This window comes from Rhipicephalus microplus, chromosome 7 (assembly GCF_043290135.1).
Source record: "Rhipicephalus microplus isolate Deutch F79 chromosome 7, USDA_Rmic, whole genome shotgun sequence".
Lineage (NCBI taxonomy): Eukaryota > Metazoa > Arthropoda > Arachnida > Ixodida > Ixodidae > Rhipicephalus > Rhipicephalus microplus.
The window spans coordinates 51,075,293-51,099,295 of NC_134706.1; the positions used below are offsets into that span (position 1 = coordinate 51,075,293).

The window sequence follows — 24,003 nt, forward strand, 5'->3', positions numbered from 1 at the left end:
ACATCAAGAATTCGGTGGTGTCACGTGACACAGAGTAAGTCGGTAACGAAGGCGTACTTCAAAAGGCCCATAAACTACATCGAGGACATGGATGGTGTCACGTGGCAGAGAGTGAGTCGCTTACGAATGCGTACTTTTAAAGGACTCTAAACGACATCAACGATTCGGATTGCGCCACGTGGCACAGAGTAAGTCGCTTGTGAAGGCGTACTTTAAAAGGTCCCTAAACAAGTTCTGAAAATACGTAGAACGAGCGCGTTTATCTCACCCGGCGTCTCCCGTCTTGGTGACGAAATTCGTGACGCCAGCTGTTTGTTGACGTGACGTCACAATGAATTGTTTTGAAATGAGAGCGCACTACTGAGACGCGGACAGAAAGACAGGGACAAGCGCTTGTTGTCTTTCTGTCCGCGTCCGTGTAGACTGCTCTCATTTCAGAACAATCATGTATCACAAACTCCCCCAATCAACCATATTGACAAGTCACAATGAAATACGCCCTCGATTGATCGATGTACAGGATACATATGTGGTCATGTATCACCTACTCCGTTTTGGCATGCAGTCACACGCCCGTTCTGCCTTGTCTTGCACGAGTGTCAGAGGTGATAAACTGTGTTCGCGCCGTTTTTTTTTTTTTGAGTTTGCGACTGCATGAGCACAGAGTAAAGCGTGTAGTCGAAAAGCGGGAAATGCTGCCTGGCTCCACGCTTAGTCCGGACGTTCCAAGCATTTTCTGAAGAAGTGAATAGGGAGGATAAGATAGGGCTTGTAGGAAGGGTAGGAAATGCAAGAAATAAAGTATTGTTTCACATTTGAACTCGTTGTAACTTAGAGACACTTCAAAAAATTCCGCCATATCCACGAAGTGAATGTGGATGAGTGGGCGAAGCTCCGGAGGTAAACCTGGTAAACCATGAATCCTCTGTACATTTTGCCCACTCGATTTTATTACATCGCTCCCCCTAGCGTACGTCGCCGCACTAAATCGAACGATTGCCTTCAACCAATGACACGCGCCATATGTGACATCATTCCTATTTTATAAGATCTCGCGTCTTTCATCAACTACAAGTACCGATTTCTAGTTTATAACATCTTGCATCTTTTCATCATCAGCTACAAGTACCACCATCTAGTAAACACTACAAGAACTAAACAAGAGGTGGCTACATACAGTAGACGGTACCGCCATCTAGTGAACACTGCAAGAACTAAACTAGAGGTGACTACATACAGGGGACGGTACCGCCATCTAGTGAACACTGCAAGAACTAAACTAGAGGTGGCTACATACAGGCTACAGGGGACGCACAGCCCACGCCCTAAGGAGCTTCGCCCCTAAAAAGTCATGACACCGTCACCTAACAATTCGTCGTTTTCAGCAAAAACTAAAAGTGCAGGGTTTATTATGCCCACGCAGATATGAAAAGTGGGCCGTAAAAAAATATACGAGCTTGAAACCGGCCTTAGAAGTCACCGGCTGTTTTACTACAAGCCACCGAAAATGAGCGCGATAAGTGTGATATTTTCTTTTTGATTGCCAATATTCACTGGCATCAACGCAGCCAAGAGAATGAGATGTTCGGGTGTTCAGCGGCAGGTAAAACTTTTGGTCGGGTGGCTAAATCGATTGACAGACCTGCAACTAAAGAGAAAGAGCGAAATCTCTGAAGTATTCCAAGAAATATTATCCTCCTTAAAAAGTTGCGGCTGGCCCCACCTCGCGGTGCTCTAGTTGCTTAGATGCTTGGCGGCTGACCCGCGGGTTGTGGGATAAAATCCCGGCTGCAGCGGCTGCATTTTCGATAGAGGCGAAAATGCTGTAGGCCCGTGTGCTCAGACTTGGGTGCACGTTAAAGAACCCCAGGTAGCCAAAATTTCCGGAGTCCTCCATTAGGCGTCTCTCATAATCATGTGGTGGTTTTGGCATGTTGCAACCCACATATCAGTAGAAAGTTGTGGCTGTGATGTTATGGGTTTTTTTTCGGAACTGTACTTTGTGGGGAACCTTCGATAAGCAACAGATTGCCACCCTCGCCCATGTCCACACCGGCGGGGATAAGACCCAGCAGCACGAGCCGCTGCGCATGCGCCCGGGTTTGTACAGTGTCAACTTTTATAAAAGGGAACACGTGAGTGCGCGGCCTGCGCCCTCCTGTGAGTGCTGAGTGAGTGAGTAGAAGAATTTTATTGGCGATCCGGCATTAAGGGGGAAGGGGTAAGGAAATTAAGGCGAGGCACTAGCGTGTCCGGACGTCTTAGAGCACCAATCTACTCGCGCCAAACACGTGGGGGCGCCGCTTTCGGCCGCTGGCGTTCCAAAATGCCAAGCAAGTGCTGGACCACGTCTCTTTGGTTGCCTGGCTCTCGCCTGGTGGTTTCTCTGGTGGTGACAGTTTGCATTGCTTCTTGGTTACACGGCGGTAGCACACAGTTCCGGAGTAGATGCACACAGTCTCAGATACGTGCCAACACTGCAAGAAGACGCGAGCCGGTGGCTGCTGGCAGCGCGCTCAAGTGAGAGCGAACCACAACATTATTTTTTTTTTGCGTCATCTCGTGGCGAGCGAAACAAGCAGTCATTGATAATATAGAAGCAGGGAGACGCGTAAGGCGCCCGGCAGGAGCAGTCACTCATCGCGTCGACTCCGTGTTTTCTGGATGTTTTGCGGCGGAAATCACCATATCCAGCGTATTTGTGGTTACGAATCGACGCCACAAGTCATCGCGACCATCCTGACGAAAAATCAGGTGGGAGGACTTGCATTTGACCATTTTATGTCCGTTTTTGTGTTCGCTGCGCCGGAAGAAGAGCCACCTGCATAGCGTTCGCCGTAGACACCGCCGTCACCGCTGCGACGCAGCTAGCGTCGCGAGGAACCACGAAGAACGTGGCACCGTTTTTTCTTCGCGGTGTGCCGACAAGACGCCGGGTGAAGACTTCGAGGGCTCGGCGCCCTACAGGTACGAGGTTCCGTTATCAAAGATTTGGCTAGTACGTGACCACTACGGTGGTTGGTAGCCATCGCCACGAGCCTTATGCTCGTCCAAGTGCGTTAAACCACATGAGTGATATTGCAGGACACAATGAAAAGCCTGGGGGCTTACAGGTGCGTCCAAGCATCATAAAGCCGGCACGTTTGCAAATTCACAACCGCGAAATGGCTCAAGCGAGCACAGCAGCATTGGAAGACGATGAAGCTGAGAGCAAGAAGCCTCGCTTAGAAGAGAATCCTCTCGACGATAAAACGCCAACTTATCACCTAAGTGATGAAGAAGACATGGGCGAAGATGAACCATTTACGTTGGTTACTTATAAAAAGAAACGAGCAGAGGGTATCCCAGTCGTCTTTCGTCCAACAGCTGAAGGTGCTAGCTTCTGTAAAGTGAACCCCAATCGAGTGTCAGCTGAAGTAGTTTCCGCTGCTAAAGAAAAAGTGCAGTCATTCAGAACGACCAGAGATGGAAGCTTTAGTGTCAGCGTTGCTTCCTTAAGTTCAGCTAAGCGACTTCTGATGCTTTCAAATGTAGGTGGCCTGGAAGTTAAGCCTTTCATCCCAGAGTCATACACTCGGAACGTTGGGAAAGTAAAACATGTTCCTCTGAAGTATTCAGATGAACAACTCCTAGAGTACTTGAGAGATGCAGGGGTTATATCGGCGCGACGGCAAATAAAATACTACCGCCAGGAAGATGGAGGAGTAACGACGCGTCCACTTCACTCAGTGATCCTGACTTTTCGAGATGACCGCCCGATTCCAGGAAGAATCTACTTAGGATTCACCAGTCACCCAGTGGAAGAATATCCTGGTCCAGCACTTCGGTGCTATAACTGCCAGCGATTCGGACACATGGCGAAAAGTTGCCGTAACACACGCCGGTGTAAGATCTGCTCAGAAGAACACCATCATAAGGAGTGCAAGTCTGTTCTTCAGCCTAAGTGTGCAAACTGTGCAGGTAATCACGCTGCCTCATATTCAGGCTGCCCGCAAAGTAAAGCTGCTACAAAAATGCGTCAGCATGAGCTCATCCATGGAAGAAAACCGCGCCCCAATGAACCATCTCCAAACCTTGAGATTGTTCATCCTGTACGTGATCCACCTCAGCGGCCACCGCAACAACAGCCGACAAGCACGCCAAGAGAACCGTCAAGAGAGACGCCAAGAGCACACTCGAGAGACCACTCACGAGAAGTACCTTCAAGTAACCCAACGTACGCGTCAAAGCTACGAACGCCCACGGGTCCTCTGCCGGAAAGTAGCAAAACCGACAGTGCCAGTGTTCGCCCCAAAACGCCACGTCATTCTCAACAGGCCTCAGAAAATCAACCATTCAATGGAGACCGTGCCTCTGCATCAGTCATGCAATCGATTCTGCCAATGCTTTTCGCAGCACTTAAGGCAATCCTGTCTGCTTTACCGGAAGCAAACAACCTGCCAGAAGTAAAAGCCCTGCTGCCTCTGGAAGCACTACTGTGTCAACAGTCCGGGTCAAACCTGCGACAAGTAGCATATGAATAAGCGCTACAAAGATGTCTCCATATACCAGTGGAATGCCAATGGTCTTCGAAGGAAGTGTGCTAACTTCCGTAAACTCCTTCTGCAGTATAACTTTCCAATACTTTGCATCCAAGAGGCAAGAATGAATGATGATTTCCGCCTCTCCAACTACGTGATGTATAAGTCATCTCGTCGAAGTGGTCCTAGCAGAGTACATTTGTGCGTCAGAAAGGACCTACCTTCTCATCAAGTTAACTCAAGTGATTCGGACTTCCCGGAATTCGTCGCTTGCAAAGTATCCTTTGGTGAGCAGTGCTTTACAGTGATCAATTTTTACCTACAACCTTCAAGCCGCATTTCGGTGGAAGAGCTAACAAATATCTTCAACATTTCTAATTCATATACATTTATATGCGGAGACTTTAATGCGCACAACATAATCTGGGGTAGTGATCGATGTGATGCACGTGGGAACATTGTTGAGTGTGCCGCAGACAAATGCAATTTGACAATTTTAAATGACGGCTCCCCAACTTTTCTCCGAGGGCATATTTACTCTAGTTGCATCGATGTAACCTTGTGTTCCCAAGATCTAGTGAATGGTGTGGTATGGACGACGGATGTAGAAACACGTGGAAGTGACCATTTTCCCATTCTAATAAGTCACCCCTACTTGCGAAAAGACGACACCAGACGCTACAGCAAATTGACGAACTGGAAAGCTTTTCGGCACCACATAACAAACCAAAATAGTGAACTCACGACAGTTGAAAGGTTTACTGAATTTCTGCAAGATAATGCGAATAAATGTACAAAGAAAGTCCCGATTCCGAAAGACTATGCTGCAGTCGATGGAGAGTATGAACATCTAAGAGCCATCAGACGACGTTCAGAAAGGGCATATCGACGCAGCGGAAGTTTAGAAGCATACAAAAATGCACAGAAAATCCACGGTGTAATGCGCAGACGGCTAGAAAATTTAGGTAAACGACGCTGGCGTGATTTCTGTGGCACGCTCTCTCCCCACACACCTGTTCCAAGAATTTGGCTTGTAATTCGAGCACTTAGTGGCCCTGTATCACAGAGCTTCCCATTTCGTGCTCTTGCTGTAGCTTTGGACAAACCGGAAGCTGTGGTAGCAGATGAATTTTGTCAACTTATCAGTAGGCCCGCCGCATCACAATGTGCCTTATTTGATAATTCTGTTGCATTAGCCAGCCAGAAAATTAATGCTTGCTTTTGGGCCGAGCATCCTAAGCTAGACCCTGTATTTACGTTAAGGGAGCTGCATTGTGCTATAGCATCATGTCGTCAAAAATCGGCCTCTGGACCGGACGGCATTACGTACAATATGCTAAAGAACCTTGGGCCCACAGGCACAACTATTCTCTTAGATATTTACAATAATCTATGGACGCAAGAAATTGTACCCGAGTCTTGGAAGTCTGCTCGCATCATTCCGATCTTAAAACCGGCTAAGACACCCTTGAACCTTGAATCCTTCCGTCCAATCAGTCTGACAAGCTGTTTATGTAAGGTAATGGAAAAAATGATTGATGCGCGACTTCAATGGTGGTGCAACAGAACTGGTGTATTCTCCAACTACTTGACAGGATTTAGGAAACAGAGATGCACAATGGATGCAATACTGGACCTAGTAACGTATGTGGAGCATGAACGCGCCTGTGGTAGTTTGACGGTCGCAGTGTTCTTGGACATCAAAAGGGCATTTGACACAGTCAGTCACACTCATGTTCTGCTGAGTATGTTGGAACACGGACTGTCCGGCAGGTCTTTGCGGTGGGTATCCAAATTTTTATCAGGTTGTAAAATATTCATTCAGACAAGCGAAGGAAAAAGTGCAGAACACGACGTCAGACAGGGAGTGCCACAAGGAAGCGTACTCAGCCCTTTTCTTTTCAACTGTGTTATGGCTGATTTAGCTAAAAGACTGCCTTCCAGGTTGAAATACTCCTTATATGCAGATGATTTGTGCATTTGGGCATCTGGCACGGACATACGGTTAATTCAGATTGCATTGCAAGACGGAATAAATATTGTCAACAACTTTTTAAAAGAAAGAGGAATGATTCTATCGCACGCAAAGACAGCTGTATTGCCCTTCACCCGTAAGAAGTTAAAGAGCTTCAATCTCAATTTAGAAGAAGAACCACTAATGATTGTGACACAGCAACGATTTCTCGGAGTAATACTTGATAGGCAGCTATCATGGGCACCTCACATAAAGAAACTCGAAAACGAGGTGAATACACTAGTGAATATACTCCGCAGAATTGCTGGCACATCATGGGGCGGATCTGTATCATCCATGCTCGCTGTTCACAATGCTTTAATACGACAAAAAGTTGCATATTCTGCAGCAGTGTTACACGGCCTTTCCCGCACTTCAGAGGAGCGACTTCAAAGACTATTAGCTAGGGGACTGCGCGTCTGCGTAGGTGTTCCACGAGCGACTTCCAGCAGCCTTGTCATAGCAGAGACTCGACAACCACCCTTTCCAGTCATGAGAACAATTGAAACATGCCGCCATTTTTTTCGCTTACAGACGCAACACAGGGACCACCCATTGGCGCTGGAGACTTTACTAAGAGATAAAAGCAATGCTCATAACGAAGTCCAGAGTAATGTACATATATTACCCAGCCATGAATTTTGGAACTCTGAAATGGACTATCCTCCATGGGTGCTTGTTATACCAAGCATTGAATTCTCAGTGGATGGCATTATTAGAAAGAAAGACATGTTCATCCAAGCTGCTCAACAACTAGCGCTTTATCAGATACACATGCGGTATCCAGGGTACATACATATTTACACAGATGGCTCAAGTACTACAACGTCTTCAACATCGGCATTTATCATACCACAGCTCAATATTCAGGAATCGTTTAAATTACGCCGCACGACGTCATCTACAACATCTGAGCTCTTCGCTATTCTGTATGCTCTAAAGTTTATAAACTCGGTAGCAGACGCTAGAAAATGGGTACTTTTCAGTGACTCACAGGCCGCATTAAGATCACTCTCCAGTACAAACAGGACAGTAATAAGTGATAGTATGACATACGAAACGCTGAAGGAGCTCACTAAAGCAAAGAAGGCGCAACATGAGATCGAATTACAGTGGATACCTGGCCACTGCAACATTCCTGGAAACACAGCTGCCGATGAAGCAGCACGACAAGCACATCGTAAAGACGTTACTGTTTCTTTACCGATTTCGAAAAATGAATTGCGTAGTATTATAAAGAATACAACTTTCAGAATGAGCAAAACTGCTTGGTTTGACCAAAGTACAAAGAGCTGCGATTTATATCACATCGATCCATTTATTGAATTCAAAATTTCGCTGGCATTAGATAGAAGGATGGAAACTCTAATTCACCGAATAAAGCTAGGCACAGCATACACAAAACATTTTTTGCACAGAATCGGCAGAGCTGAAACTCCCGAATGCGATTGTGGATTTATAGATAAAGACGTATGTCACCTTCTCATAGACTGTCCACATCATGACACGCCAAGACGCCGTCTTAAAAGCGAACTGTTCGCATTGGACCACAGACCATTTAGCATGAAAAAACTTCTGGGCCCGTGGCCAACTGGAGTTTTACAGTCCCATGCTTTAAGAGCATTAACACGTTTTTTACAAGACAGCGGGATTGCAGACAAGTATTAACAAAGAACAAGCTTTCATCTGTAACACATGTACTTATTATATACAGTATCATGTGACACCTATCACGTGTGTGTTGTGAAATGAATGACGTGTCGACTATTATGTACATACGAGCGAATGCATCTTTATAAGGACCAGACGTGTGCTTTGTTATTTTGTTGTTGTGTTTTGTGTTTGTTGTTTGTGTTTTGTTGTTTCCAGAGACTTCTTACAATGACTTTCAAACATTTACTTACCATTGTGATATGTACGTATAAGTGTGTCTTTACATATCTGTGCCTGAGTTTTCTATTTTCCATGCACTGCTTTGTATGTTTTTGCTTCAAGATACGTGTTCAAGTTTCAATTAACGGCTAAGGAGTAGCCGGCGCCATAATGGTGCGCCAACATCTCCTTATATATCATATCAATAAAAAAAATGATATAGAAGCAGCGGCAAGATTGCAACTTTCTCCCCCTTCAAGGCGGTTATGCCAGAGGCCGGTGGTCAGCTTTGAAGGGTGAGGGGGCTGCAATCTTGCCGCTGGTTTCAAATCATCAATGATTGCTTGTTTCTCTCACCACAAAATGACGCGAAAAAAAAGGGGGCTGTGGTTGCTCTCGCTTCTACTTGAGCGCACTGTCAGCAGCCACCGGAGTGCACAGGCCACACGCTCCCTTGTTTGCTTTCATAAAAATTGACAGTGCACAGTAGTGCGGCAGTAGTGCTGCAGTTACACAGCATGTAGTACAGTACTCATGGATTGAAATAGGATACTCGGAATGTGTGGCCACCGGCAGAGATAGCGCTGGTCGTGGGTGCTCGGGAAACCAAGGTGTTTCATTGTGGTATTGAACGAGGAGGAGAACAACTGCGAAGATGGATTGCAACTTCCAGTCGCCAACGGGTCGGTGTGGGCACAATCATGTGCACAATGCTAGCGTGGCGCTGCTAGGCCCGTGACTGCTTCTTTTTTTATTTGTTGCGACAGAAAGCCAAAATTGACTCGCTATGCTATTGTGCAGATATTTATGTTTATCATGCCTGGAAACGTATGCAAGGCGCAATCTCTTAGCCGAATCGTGTTTCTGACTTACAGCGCATGCGTGCCGCATCACCGAAAGGCGCAGAACGTGAGCGTCGCCTGCTCGCGCCGCAATATTAGCGTGCACACCCGCGATAGGGTGGCTACCGGCGAGCCATTTTTGTCGGCATGCGAAAGCGCGCTAGCCTAGCAGTGCCACGCTGGCAGTGTGCACATGTTTAGGCACACGCAGACTTGTTGGCGACCGAAGCAGCAAACCTGCTCCTCAGATGCTCTCCTCCTCAATCAATACCACAATGCGACTGCTTGGTTCCACGAGCTGCGCTATGTGTGCCGCTGGCCACGCGTTCCGAGTGTCCCATTTCAATCCTTGAGTACTGTGCTACATGCTGCATAACTGGACACGTTGAGCTGCCAGAGCGAAGTCGCCGGTAAACTGTCGTGTGCGCGATTGCGGGGCGTGTGGTACGGAGTGGCCAGGGTTAGCGGCACCGGCGCGGGAGTGTTCTTGTAAGTTAGCTTTTATGTGTTTGCATATGCTCATCTATTGGTTTTAAAGCTTCGTTATTGAATCATTTCTAACTTACCCAGAAGTAGACGAGCCACGCATTTCGTTGAAGTGGGTGACGAGCCCCTCAACTTGCAGCAGGCATTCTCATCCAGAACAGGGACCCGCCCCGGCGGTTCAGTGGCTAAGGTACTCGGCCACAGATCGTGGGATCAAATCCTGGCCGCGGAAGCCGCGCTTTAGATAAAGACGAAAACGCTTCAGGCCCATGTCCTTTGATTTAGGTGCGTGGTAAAGAACCCCATGTGCTCGATATTTCGGGAGCCCTCCACTACACGGTCCCTCATAATAATATAGTGATTTTCGAACGTTGAACCCTAACAATTGAAGTATTATCATTCGCAGGGGTCAGCCTTTTTTAGCAAGAAGCTTCTGATCACGTGGAACTCACAACCGTGATGAAGCCGAGCCTTTCGTCATCGTACGCTGGCTTGCCAGCAGTTATGAAGTAATAATCGCCACATCTCCTAGCACTGTTAGCAAAAGCCACTGTTAGGCGAACTTGCTCTAAACGTTGGTGAGAATATAAATAATATTCTGATGATGATGATGATGATGATGACAATGATGATGATGATGATGATGATGATGATGATGATATGTGATGTTTAACATCCCAAAACCACCATATGATTATGAGAGACGCCGTAGTGGAGGGCTCCGGAAATTTTGACCACCTGGGTTTCTTTAACTTGCACCCAAATCTGAGCACACGGGCCTACAACATTTCCGCCTCCATCGGAAATGCAGCCGCCGCAGCCGGGATTCGATCCCGCGACCGGCGGGTCAGCAGCCGAGTACCTTAGCCACTAGACCACCACAGTGCGGCTAAATAATATTCTCCTTAGGGTAGTTTGAAATTATAATGCGGCATGGTTGAGGCACGCACCGGGAACCTTAGCCAGTCTATGCGATCAGTACTCGATTACCCCATCATGGTCTATCTCCTCTTGAAGGGGAAGCACAAGCGTGCGTCCCCACACCATGGGTTCCGCCGCGGTGGTATAACTCGGCTGCGGCGGCAGCATTTTCAACGGAGGCGAAAATTCTGTAAGCCTGTGTACTCAGATTTGGGTGCACGTTAAAGAACCCCATGCGGTCGAAATTTCCGGAGACCTTCACTACGGCGTCTACCATAACTATATGGTGGCTTTGGGATGTTAAACCCCCCATATAAATCAGAATTCGCTAATCGGAAATTGGCGACCCACGCGCGATCTAGAGGCTGTTTACTCGAGCTAAATGGGATTCTTTTTATTCTGCTACATAATCCTTCCGTCTTGCTTGATCTACTCATTCATTTGCTTTACGCAACAACAGCCATTTCAGAGGCAAATTTCATTCGCAACACCATCTGCGCTATCGCAAATATGCATGTTTAGATTCACGTCTGGTGCGCGGCAGCAGACTCAAGTTTAAGCGTAAACTCGCCGTGAAAAGTTTTGAGACCACTAGCTAGGTTGGACAAAACCTAGGATTCCTGGCAACTTGCAGGTGAATTAGGTCAAAGAGACCGGTCAATGTTTTTTTTTTTGGGGGGGGGGGGGGGGCAATCGCTTTTTCGTCAAAACGACACAAGGACCAACGACTGCTGCCCTGTGTAACTGTCTATCTCAATGTCGTTTTTCGCTTGAATTTTTTCACCAGTGATGCCTGTAGGTTGCGCGCTTTCAAACATGTCCGCAATCTAACTTTAAGGCTTTCTGCCGAATCGATGCAGATATTCGGCACTTTCTCGTGCCTTGCGTTTATCACATTGACACGTGTTTCCTGCAGATTCAAAGAATTCTTAGTGACGTTTTTGTGTGTGTGTGTGTGTTTTGTGTGCACGCGCGCACATTTACTGCTTCAAGACGCAAACTTGCCGGAATCGGAACTGCCGCAACAATAAGACGTAACGTCGTTTGTACAAATGTGCAGTTGGCTGCCTACACATCACCCCACCAAATGCGTCTGCGCATGAGGCGGGCCTTCGACGACACAATGGGAAACACTGCCGTGGCTCTGTTCGATTCACAACTGGATGATCTCACGGGAGTTTGCAACAGGCTACCACATCCCGAGCTCTCGCCCTTGCTGCTTGCCGTGGCGACGGGGGGAGAGGAAATTGTAGGAACGGTGTAGGCGGCAAGACCTCGAAGTCTCTCCGGCAGTCTGCTGCTTCATCAGACAGAGATTGCACGTGCACTCACCTACTGTACTATGCATTAGTTGTGTTTGTTTTATAAGTCGTATTCGTGTAAATAGCCCCGTAATATCAACCCTTCTACGAAAATCTGAAATGCGCTCATTGACACGCGTGAAGTATGCGACTAATATACTAATATGATAAACTCCTTCGTTTACTACAAACAAAAATGGTTGCAAATGATTGACTGAGCCTCGTAAGAATTCAAATGCGGCATTATGTTTTTATTAGGGAGAAGATTAGTTGCCTCCTCAAACGCGAGTGACTGTCGAAGGTGTCAAAGTGAGCAGGAATGATTTCAAAATGTGCAGTGACGTTATGAGCATGTTCTTATGCTATATTATCTTACGACAATTGGTTTCTGGGACACTTAGTCCGTGCTCATGAATATTTCGCCTTGACAACGTAGCTCTATGTAACCCATGGCAGGAGAATGTCTTTTGAGGCAAGTTTAAATGCACGTATCGAAAGCTTTATAGTACGAGAAATACATTCATTGTTACCATATGCACCTCATCTTTCCATGATGTACAAAATGCTCACTGGAGAAGGAGGCCTCCAGTGGAACAGTGCATATTTTGTTCAGTCGAAAAGAAAGCTATGCAACAGATGAACTGCCTTGGTACCATCGAATTGGCGTGATTGTTTCCAATAAGCAAAACACCGATGGAAGGGGACAAATCTGTCAAAGCTAACGAGAAATGGTACGCTTCATACGACAGATCGGCAGGGTATCTGTGATAGTCAACGTAAATGAGTCGAGTATTAAATAGATATTGATCAGATCCGTAGAAATCATTGTTTTGAAATAGCCCACTCCTGCGACAGCATATCGCTTCAAGTGATGATACCAGACATCGAAGGCATCACGATAGCTTTCCTCCTATATATCCTTCAAAGACTTGCAGTAGGGTTGACAGGCGGGCTAGTTGGTACAAATTCATCATGGAATAATTGGAAGCGCAAACAAACGGGACACAAGAGAAGAGACAAACAAGCGCAGACTAAAATCAATGCAGTTAGACAATTTTTTTGGTTGCTAAGAAGTCAACAACTTGGTCGGAACCCTTTACAAGAAAACGCTCCTGAAAATTCAAGGCGGACAAGTGAACCTGGAGGAACGTTGAAACTTCATGCTTCCATGTGCTTTGTTCCGTAATAAATGTTCGAAAGCGGGTGTCTGGTCTGTGGGTTTTTGCTGAAAAAAAAAAGGGATCTAATGCGATTTTTTTCGCTCTCTTCACTGAAGATGCGAGTCGGCACAAGTCGTTAGCTTCCATTAAAGTGATGGCTCGCTTCTTAACTTCAACTGGTTTTTCAGAAACTTCTTTAAAGTTTTTCCTAATGGCTGCAGACGCCTTTGAAACGTATTGTTCTTGAGAGAGAACAACAACCTTCCTTATCAGTAGTAACAAGCCTCAGGCTATTAGACACGAAGAACGACATAATCGGGCCCAGTCTGCAGTGTACTCCCGCCCTCGCATTCTTTTTGGACAACGTTGAAACACATTCCTTAACACAATGCAAACTTGGTTTTAGTCTGCGCTTGTTTGTTTCTTCTCTTGTGTCCCGTTGGTTTGCGCTTCCAATTATTCTATTATGAATCCTTCAAAGAACCTAACTGAAAGTATAGTTTTTTAGGGGAGTTTCAAAGTGTGAAAACAAAATGAAGTCTCCAGAAGACTTGTCAGGACTAGGGCAGCTGGAGAAACCTTGCCACCTATGAATCAACGAGGCAAGTAGGGAAGAACGAAAGTGGTTTGGACGTGAAACAGTGCTATCGCTGATGGTTCTTGACAGCTGTCCAGCTTGGAATGCATCACTGTACACTTTACGGCGTTTTAGACCGTCGTCATGCAGCTAGTACACTTGATGCTATGACTAAGAATTATAACCACGGTCTTTGAGTTAAAAGTAGACTCGCTGCCAAGTCTATTCTTGTGGACGCGTAGTGGGCGTAAGCTAATTGAAGGAGGGATCAGGGTGAAGAAAAGGTAAGCACAGTAGAGCTCTTTTTGTGATTCTTATCTGTTGACATATGCATGACTTCTTTTTTTAAGTTATAGGTTTTTATTTATGTTATTATTTATTATTAAAGAAAAGTTTCATAGTAAGTGCAGCTCAGGGAGCTTCAAAATTTTGTTCTAAAATTTGCGACGTTTTCTATTTATAAGTTTCTTTACTCTACAATCGAATTATATTTTATTACTCTAGAACTGAATAATATATAACACAACTCGATTATTGGTCAATCTCCCACAGTGGATATGAACCACAAGTGAAGGTCAACAAGAACAAGGTCCACTGTCTCGAGGAATTCCGTGCGCTCACTAAGGGGATGGACGGAAGCAGAGGCCAAAGTCTCTTTGTCCGTCATTTTAGTCGGGGGCAAAAAAATGTGTCTCTCTCTCTATCTCCGCGCCACTCTTATTGGCGGGGTCAATGTATGGGCAGTCGGGCCATTTCGCTCTGTAATGTTGGGGCGTAGTGGCGTAAGTAAAGTTTGGCTGGTATATGAGCAAGGGTAAAACGCATTAAGTGAAGGATATTTCCCCCTAACGAAATTGTAGGGATGTTGTAGCGGGTGTATTCATCTGCTAAGATTAGTACTAGGTGGTTGAGAATTAAATGCAAAGCAGTTCTTCACGTACTGCAAGTACTTTTGACGTCTATCTATCTATCTATCTATCTATCTATCTATCTATCTATCTATCTATATCTATCTATATATCTCTCTGTCTGTCTGTCTATCTATCTATCTAACTATCTATCTATCTATCTAGCTAGCTAGGCAAGGCAAGGCAAGCCAAGCCAAGCCAAGCCAGCCAAGCAAGCACACATTTTATACCTAACCAGGAACGGCCAGAACACACATGTGTAATTTTAACACTTGAGCGTTAAAGAAAAGCTGCCATAGACAGCTTTGACCGGATGAATGAAAACAATAAATGTCAGCGGCCCAGTGGGAATCCAATCCTACCATTCTACCCGGCAATGAAGTATTCTATGACAGAGCCGCGTGAGACCTCGGACACATTTTTCAATAGGACCCTGATGTCAATTGTTGTTGCAGTACTCGTTATCCACTTTTATAACCATTACATGTGTAAACATCTGATGCAGTCGGTATGTCAGGTTGACGCAAATTGTTAGTAGGCGCCATCCGCCGAAGTTCATTTATGTATCAGTGTTGACGGCTTCCATCCTGGCGAGCACTAGCGCGAACACCAGCGCTTCATATCAGGTCACCGCTTCTGCTTTTGTTAATGTCCATGTTGCTGTTGGCATCGTTATGCAGTTCGAAACAACTGCTCATATAAAACATGTTCGGCTGTTTAACGTATGTGTGTGCGTGAATCTGTACAAATTTGTAGCCCCACTTCATAACACCTGGCTCAATAAAAAAATTAAAACACATTTACTTTCCATACGCATGATTCGCATAACACCATTTCCCAAGGTACGTAGGATCTGCCGAATTTTCAATACAGCGCATTACAAAAAAAACAATAAACAACTTGTGGACCTACTCATGTCACCTGACTATATAAAGAGGATACCTACTGCAAAGGATGAGTACTTGCGTACTGTTTTTAACTTAGCTGATGTTAATGTTTTACCTTAAGCGGTCTTTATTATAATTTTTATTAACCCAGTGTGAAATCGAGCGAGTGGATGCACAGCATGACTACAGATTTGTGGTGTAAACTGCAGACAATACGAAAATTGAGAGGCGGCAGTAGAGGGCTCTAGTGATGTTTTCTCTGGTTTTTTCCTCCCTCAGATCTTTTGCCACAGTTCCTACCTGAACGTACTTTTTCTTACCGTTTGCCAAATAAAAAGTCTGGTCGAGTATGTAAGTCGCAAATGTTTTCAATAAATCGTCAGCGACTGCCACATTTTGAGACGTAATTTTCTAACTTCATTGAAGTTCAGACTGTGGGTGAGCTTTTTGACTCTTTTTCGGGACTCTTCTGTTTGCCCATCTGCTCAGCTGAGCGCGCTAGGCTGAGGCTACGGCGGAGCGGCCGCCGGCCATTCTAGGAAGGGTGTTTCAGCACTCTACGCACGGAATGTCTATGCAAGTCTCTTTCGATGGGGAGGATATCACTCCCGATAATCTTCAAGATTCTGGATGGTCTGTGGCTACCACTAAACGTAAACTTCGTGGGACGAATACCCCCAAGACCAAGACGCAAGCAAGCGTCTCCATGCATGGCGATGCGTGGTCGCCTCAGCGCTCCCAAGCTGCGGTGAAGAAGCGTCTTATCGCTGCTTCTAGACTTCCTTACCTTCCAAGAGATCACCATCGAGTTATCGTGAGACCTAGAAATGGCCTGGACATGAGAACTGTGAGTCAAATTAAGTTCGCGAAGGCACTCGCAGTGGCCGCAGCGCTCAGTGAAGAAGAAGTCACGGAAGACGTGGTATGCCCGAATATGATGCAGAACATTGCAGTTATAAGCACTCCAGCGGAGAGGAACGCCAGAGCGTACTCGAAGATCACCGCCATTACTCTCGGTACCGCCAGTTTTGATGTTAGTGCCTACCGAGCTGCCCCCGACGACACCTGCAAAGGTATCATCAGAGGTGTTGACGCGGGCATCGGTCAAGAACAACTTCATTCACTTATTGTACACCCAAGAAACCCGACTGCACTCCAAGTGAAAAGAATCAAGAATTCCACCATGGTGATCATCCTCTTTGACGGACTAAAAGTGCCAAAAAACGTCATATGTGGAAGTAGTTTGGTTCGCTGCACCCTGTATCGTCGACAGACGGATGTCTACTATGCCTGTGGAAAGCTAGGTCATCGAGCCGATGTTTGTCCCCATCCAGAGGAGGCCGTCTGTAGAGGGTGTGGTATGTCATCTCCTTCGGAGGATCACGTCTGCACTCCAGAATGCAAGTTGTGTGGGGGTGCACATCTCACGGCAGACAAGACGTGTAAGCATCGTTTTCAAGTGCCCTACATAGTCCGTCGACGAAGACGAGAGCGACGGATGCAATATACGATGGAATTTGCGGAACAAGACGCCGACGACATGAACTTCACAGATAGTGGAGGAGACTTCCTATCGCTACCAGCCACTGCAGGCGGCCACGCTACGACTTAGCGCCCGAGCAGCAGCTGGCGCCCGCATGACGTCAGCCAACAGCTACAACAAACGCGAGGGCGATCCCGTTCCAGAGGCAGAGCAAGGGGCCGTTCGAGATCCAGAGGACATTCTAGATCCAAGGGCCGTTCTAACTCACGGGTGCCTACCATCCGCAATGGTGTGCAGCAAGGAAATCAGCACCAGACCTGGGCATCCATGATCAAGGGCTCCCAACCACAGGTAAAGGGGGGTACATATCCAGAGCAACACTCAGATATATATGCGCAGATTCAAAGGGAAAATGCTAACCTCAGGGCCATTGTCGAGCAACTCAGGGCTCAAATAGCCGACTTAAGGAAATCCCAGCAGGTTTCGTCTCCGTCTCCTTCAAACACAGTTCCCTGTACCGAGGCCACATCGGATGCGAGTCACGATGAGGTACCCATGGACGTCCATCCAGGGGCAAAACCAACAAAAAGCAGAGCGCTAGCACAACCGGCCAATAATGAGGACAGAGATTTCAAAACAGAGGTCAAGGAAACCTTGAATGATATCAAAAATGCTCTCAGGGCGGTGGTCGAGTCCATTGCGGTATTGGACAGCAGAGTCACAAATATCGAGGCTGACCAAGTAAAAGCTTTACAATCAGCCGAGGCTACTCCGGCCCAAGTAATACCTATGGTCAGGATCGTGCAGAAGGTGGCAACCTGTAGCGTCTCTCAGGAGATAGCTTTTGAGGGTCCCAACAATGGCGGGACACCTTAGCAATTTTGTAATTTGGCAGTGGAACTGCTGGGGCTTCCAATCAAAGAAGGCAGCTCTCCAGCAGTATATTAAATCCCAGCCAATTCGACCACATGTTATTATGCTACAGGAGACGCTTACGGAAACAATGAGCCTGCCAGGCTACACCCATCACATCACGAAACCTCCAGATGGCCGCGGTATCTGCGCGTTTGTGTCCAAGAAGTACACTTACATTGAGCACAATTTGCACATGGCAAATAGCAAGATTGAACACACTCTTTTAGAAATTATACCTGGCAGCAACCTTAAAAATAGCATTTTCATACTCCACATATATAGCTCTCCAAAAGGCAGGCACCATCGCTTCACCTCATTGTTATCAAAAGCCGTTACGATCGCTAGGAAAGTGGACGCACCCATAGTTATAGCGGGACATTTCAACGCGCCCCATCAAGCTTGGGGCTACCCTCGCACCACTGCCAAGGGAGCCGAACTCTGGCAAGCGGTATCGGATCTGAATCTTACTTTGGTCACTGACCCCACGTTTCCTACCCGCACTGGAAATTCTTGCTCTAGGGATTCTACCCCAGACCTCACCTTTGTCACAACCACGGGGGAGGTATCACGGTTAAACTTAGGAGAAAACATGGGGAGTGACCATTGTATTTTGAGCACGACATTACAAATTCAAGCAAAGCCCCCTAAAGCTTTCAAATTTACAGATTGGGACCTTTTCCGTAAGATCAGAGTGAAGAGCGCAGAAGAGATTAATGACTCACCGAATTTCGACATGTGGCTGTCTCAGCTGGTCGAAGACGTCAAGTCGGCCACCAAAATGATAGAGACTGTTCTTCCGGTCAATGAAATGAATAGTAGGCTTGCTCACCTTCTTGAGGCTAAAAGCGCCCTCCTAGCCAGGCGGAAAGCACACCGTATGGATCGAAGACTGCGAAAACGCATCGCAAGTCTTAACCAAGAAATAACGACTTACTGTCAGGCGCTGGAAAAAACAGCATTGGGACGAGATTTGCAACAAGGTGGATGGTCAGATAAAAATTGGGGGAAAATGGAACCTCTTCAAACACCTGCTGCAGGAAACCAAATCTAAATCCAACCAGACGCGCTTGGTAGACCGAATACTGCACTCAGAAAGGAAGGTTATATCGGACACGGAAATAACGAAGTGTCTGGCACAGAGATACCTCCCTTTGGACACAACCCGGCCTCCTTCTGGCTACGCGCAATACACGGGATCACCAGCCTTCGAATTGGACAATCCCTTCCAGGAAGCAGAGGTCCGCATCATCTTAAACAATCATAATGGGAACTCCAGCCCGGGCACGAATGGCATTACAAACAAGACACTACGCAATTTAGATGATGACTCTGTCCCCTACCTCACCAAAGAAATCAATCGTATTTGGGAGACGGGAACTTTCCCTGAACAATGGAAAAGGGCGTTGGTTATTCTCATACCTAAACCTGGCCGGAGTCCCAGTTTTAGCAACTTACGACCCATTTCACTAACGTCCTGTATAGGCAAGGTCGCCAAGCATGTCATCAACGATCGAATATCAAAGCACATAGAGAAGACTAACCTGTTTCCGTACAACATGGTAGGCTTTAGACCACACCTATCTACTCAGGACGTCATGAATATGCTGAAGCATCACATCATAGATCAGGAGACAAAAGACGTTAGAGCTATTCTCGGTCTGGATCTTCAAAAGGCCTTTGACAAAGTCTCGCACTCCCACATACTTGCCTCCATCTCTTCTCTCAACTTAGGAGCCAACTTTCACAAGTTCACCAGCTCGTTCCTCAGGAATAGTAAAGCCACTATACAGCTTGAGGATCTCAAGTCTGAGCCCTACGATCTCGGTTCCTTCGGCACCCCGCAAGGCTCTGTCGTCTCCCCACTGCTTTTTAACATTGCAATGTGTGGCCTTGCTGCAAAGCTCTCAAACCAAGAAGGCATCAAGTTTGCCATCTACGCGGACGACATCACCACATGGAGTGTCGGTGGCTCAGAGGGCTCTGTGGAGAGCTCTCTTCAAGAGGCCGCAGACTGTGTTGAAGTCTACATAAATAAAATGGGCATCGAGCTCTCGCCAGCAAAGTCCAAACCTCTTTTATATCGACCCACGAGACGGGGACCCAAACCCAAAAATTGGCAACCACTGGCTGACATCGACATTAGGCTGCACACGGCATCGGGGCAGCGTATTCCAAGGGTGAACTTCATACGCGTTCTGGGCATGATTATCGAGGCTAATGGACAGAACGGCCGCACGATCGACCATCTGACTTCTAAGGCGGAAGGGGTCATCCGACTAATCTCACGCATTTCCAACAGTCGGGGTGGTCTTCGAGACCACAACCTCCTCAGACTATTCCATGCATTCTTGATAGCCACATAAGCTATGTCGCATCTATGCACAGGTGGCAACTCCATGAAAGAAATAAATTGAACATCCTCATAAGGAAAAGCATCAAGAAAGTTCTTGGCATTCCTATGTGCACAAGCACTGAGAACGTTATGAAACTTGGAGTCCACAACACGCTTGAAGAAGTTATAGATGCTCAACAAACGGCATAAGTTGCCAGGCTTTCGATCACACCAGCCGGGAGAAAGATTCTGGTTGACACTGGAGTCAACCCCCTGACGCTCGAAGCGCAAAATACGCCACTCAATGATCATATACGCTCTCGCATCGAAGTATGCCCCCTTCCACGAAATATGCATCCACAGTACAACGCGGGCAGGCGTGTCGCTCGAGCCTCCTCTCATTTAGCTCAAGCTCACAAACACTCGTCTGTTTTATGCTTTGTTGATGCCACCCAGTATGGCGTTTCCGCTCGCTTTGCGGTAGTATCCGTAGATACTAAAGGTCAGATTTTATGCTCGGCGTTGGTTCGAACCACTTCTTCTTACAAAGCAGAACAGATGGCCATTGCACTAGCACTCCTTGATCCACAAAGGACTGATATTTATACGGACTCTAAAGCCGCTGCTAGGGCCTTCGCTTCTGGTTCCATGTGCAAAAGTTTTGAGAATTTTCGCTCACAAGGAACTCACCCACCACACAATTATTTGGTTCCCTGCTCACCTTGGCTTGAGGGTCGGAGGCCTTCCCAATGTCAACGAGCTAGCCCACTCCAAGGCGCGAGGCTTCACTTACCGCGCTGGGACTTGTGCTTCTCAGACAGAGGAGTCAGCTCCCAGCCTTCATTTTAGGGACATTTTGACTACCTCCAACGAGATCACGAAGCATTATCAATTAGGCCGTAGGTCCTTTCCATTGCCACACGAAAAGTTGTCTAGGCCACAGCCAATCTCTCTTCGCATGCTTCAGACGGGAACATACCCTAGCCTCGCAACCTATAGCCATTACTCCGATATTTCAGAACTTTGTCCGGACTGCCAGAATTGCAGTGATTTTAACCACAAGCTCTGGAGGTGCCCCTCTTTACAAAGAAAAAATGAAGAATTTTCTGAGAACTCCTTTCATTTAATGCTCACGAGTCCGGTTCTCATACAACAACTCAAGGCTGTCCAGAAGGCCCACGATGCGGCGGTGAGGCTGGGCCTCCCCGTCCCAACGTGGGAGCGGCCCGCGATCTTACCCCTATAAAACGGGGTGGAATCCTTCAGGACCCCAACAAAAGTTTTTCATCCATCCATCCATTGAAGTTCAGCTTGTGTTAACATAAAAAGTATGACCTTGATATTAACGCATGCCAAGCCCAAACAATATACTTGAAACAAAATCCTTGAAGTCACATAGCTGGATAGCATCATGAGAACAATTGAAAAAAACGAAGTATGTGCAAGAAGCGTTTGGAGAAAGGTGAAAAAGAACCAATACATGGAGCGACAAGAACACGAAGAACACCCCGAAGCGATGGAAAGACTATGTCAACGACGAGGTACCCTTATCGTGTCTTTGACTTTCCGTAGTGTCACTTGTACTTCTCTGCACAGTGAAACAACGTTCAAACAACCTTGCGCCACATGAACAATGTGTACATAATACCGTACGCGTATGTAGCGGGTAACTCGCTCAACCGCGGAAAGACAAATATTGACATAGTGGGTGCCATAAAGCTTAGTCGGTGCATTGCAGAAGGCCAGAACTTCAAACACATTTGGCCTTGTGACCACCACAAAGCTGCGCTCAGGATTCGCATTACACAGTATCTTAACAGTGAGTGATTTCTTTTATATTTGTTTATTTTTACCCCTTTCCAGTTTTGTCGCACAGACAACGCAGGTTTTTCACTCACAACTTGTGATGCCGATGTCAACGCCGACACCGATATTTCAGCAGCAAGAGCGCGCTCCTTAGTCCGAACGCACCAGAGCATATTATATTTTTTTTGTGAGCAGCGTGGATGATTGCTGACTTTTGAATGTTGTTTATTGCTTGACACAGTCTTAAGCCGGATGATAACAAAGCCACGAACGTAACGGGAGTGCTCATTGCACTGTCATAAATGTACTGTTGCACTGTCGTAAATGTACTGCAATAGCTGTGGTATATACGTGATGAAATTAAGTTATCGCATAGACGTCTTGTGGCCATCCAGAACAAAACTTGCAACCTTAAGATTACGTACTCGATGCTTTACCCATTCAGACGTAGACGTCATGAACTCGTCTATTTCGTTGCGTAATAAGAGGCATGCAAAACTCTGAATGTCTGACAGAACCGCGGCTAACCATGGTGGTGAGTGCGGTACCCTCTTCTTCTTGCCAGCTGGCGTCAAGTAGCACGTAATCCTCTAACGAGTGGACATTGGAGCCCCACCGCGGTGGCCTAGTACTTGGTTGCTGACGCGCAGGTTGTGGGATCGAATCCCGGTGACGGTAGCTGCATTGTCGATGGAGGCGCAAATGCTGAAGGCCCGTGTGCTCAGATTTGGAGGCACGTTGAAGAACCCCAGGTGGTCCAAATTTCCGGAGTCCTCCACTATGGCGTCTCTCATAATTACTTGGTAGTTTCGAACGTTAAACCCCACAAATCAATCAATCGAGTACACAGATGACCTATGCGCTCTCGCAAAGTGCCTGAAGACATCGCATGCCACAGCGAGGCCTTCCCTATAAAGGAATGTTGGAAGGGAATCACTTGAAATAGTGCGACTAACGCCCCTATTCCTTCATTGCCTTTGTTAACTGCTGTTTTTTTTGTTAGCGGTTCTCATTATGTGGCATCTGAGATACGCTATGTCAGTGCGATTATACAGAGAGTTACCTTAGTTACCAAAACACATGATTGCAGACGAGAAAGCGTCATCAAGACACGGAAGTCAACGTTGGTCAATGGATTGGTTTCCATACCTGCTAGCCACCATAGCTTCTTCATGATGAATATTGCGGCAGTAAAATCGGTTTACAAGAAAAATGTCAGCTGACAAGTCAATGACTAGGCTATTCTTACCTTTTTTTCTACTCCTTTACTTTTGTCAAATCTTTTCTTCACGCATCGCCACCGCGAGATCACTGGTGTCATTTGTCAGGTTGCTGCGCGACAGTACTCAACTTGGCGAAGAACGCGTCAGCAAGAAAAGCCGATTGTCAGGATCCACAAAGGACATGCAACAAGGCGATTTCAGAGGACATAAAATGCTTTCGTGCATTTCCAGTGGGCGTGATCCCACTTGATCTAGGTATTAACCACTGCCGTTTGCATCGCATTTTTGCAAATGCATTTTGAAGACTCAACACAGAGTAAAGCCTTCTACGACTCTCGCAAAATTATATTTGAACCCAGCCGAATTAGACGTTCAGGAAAACAACGATGTTCCTATTTTCAAGACTAAATTATGTTCAATGGGTCATGAGGCATGCAACTACTATACATTTAGTGAACGTAAGGAGTATGGTTGTGGAACGTGCGACAATGATTTTTCGTACCTTCAGCTTTGATGAGCAGACAGAAATGGTTAACGACTACAATGAATAATATTTACAAATTCAGCAACATAGAGTGGTAAGATCTGAACATTAAGTCTAGCTGTGAATGCTATTGCACATAATAATAAATGCCTACACGTAAAAACAAAACCACTTGATTCTCTTGCCAAGCACTGAAGTCTTAAACCATTATTACATAGTGCCTATAATAATAATTATTATTATATAGTATATTATATATATAATATATAATA

The 24,003-nt window shown here is 46.3% G+C and overlaps 1 long non-coding RNA gene across 1 annotated transcript; it reads left to right on the top strand.

Moving 5' to 3' along the window:
- Positions 1–9,455: 9,455 nt before the first annotated feature.
- Positions 9,456–12,884, top strand: LOC142766928 (uncharacterized). The gene is made up of 2 exons (XR_012884666.1): positions 9,456–9,737; positions 11,716–12,884. It is a non-coding gene; the product is annotated as an uncharacterized LOC142766928 (long non-coding RNA).
- The last annotated feature ends 11,119 nt before the right edge of the window (positions 12,885–24,003 follow it).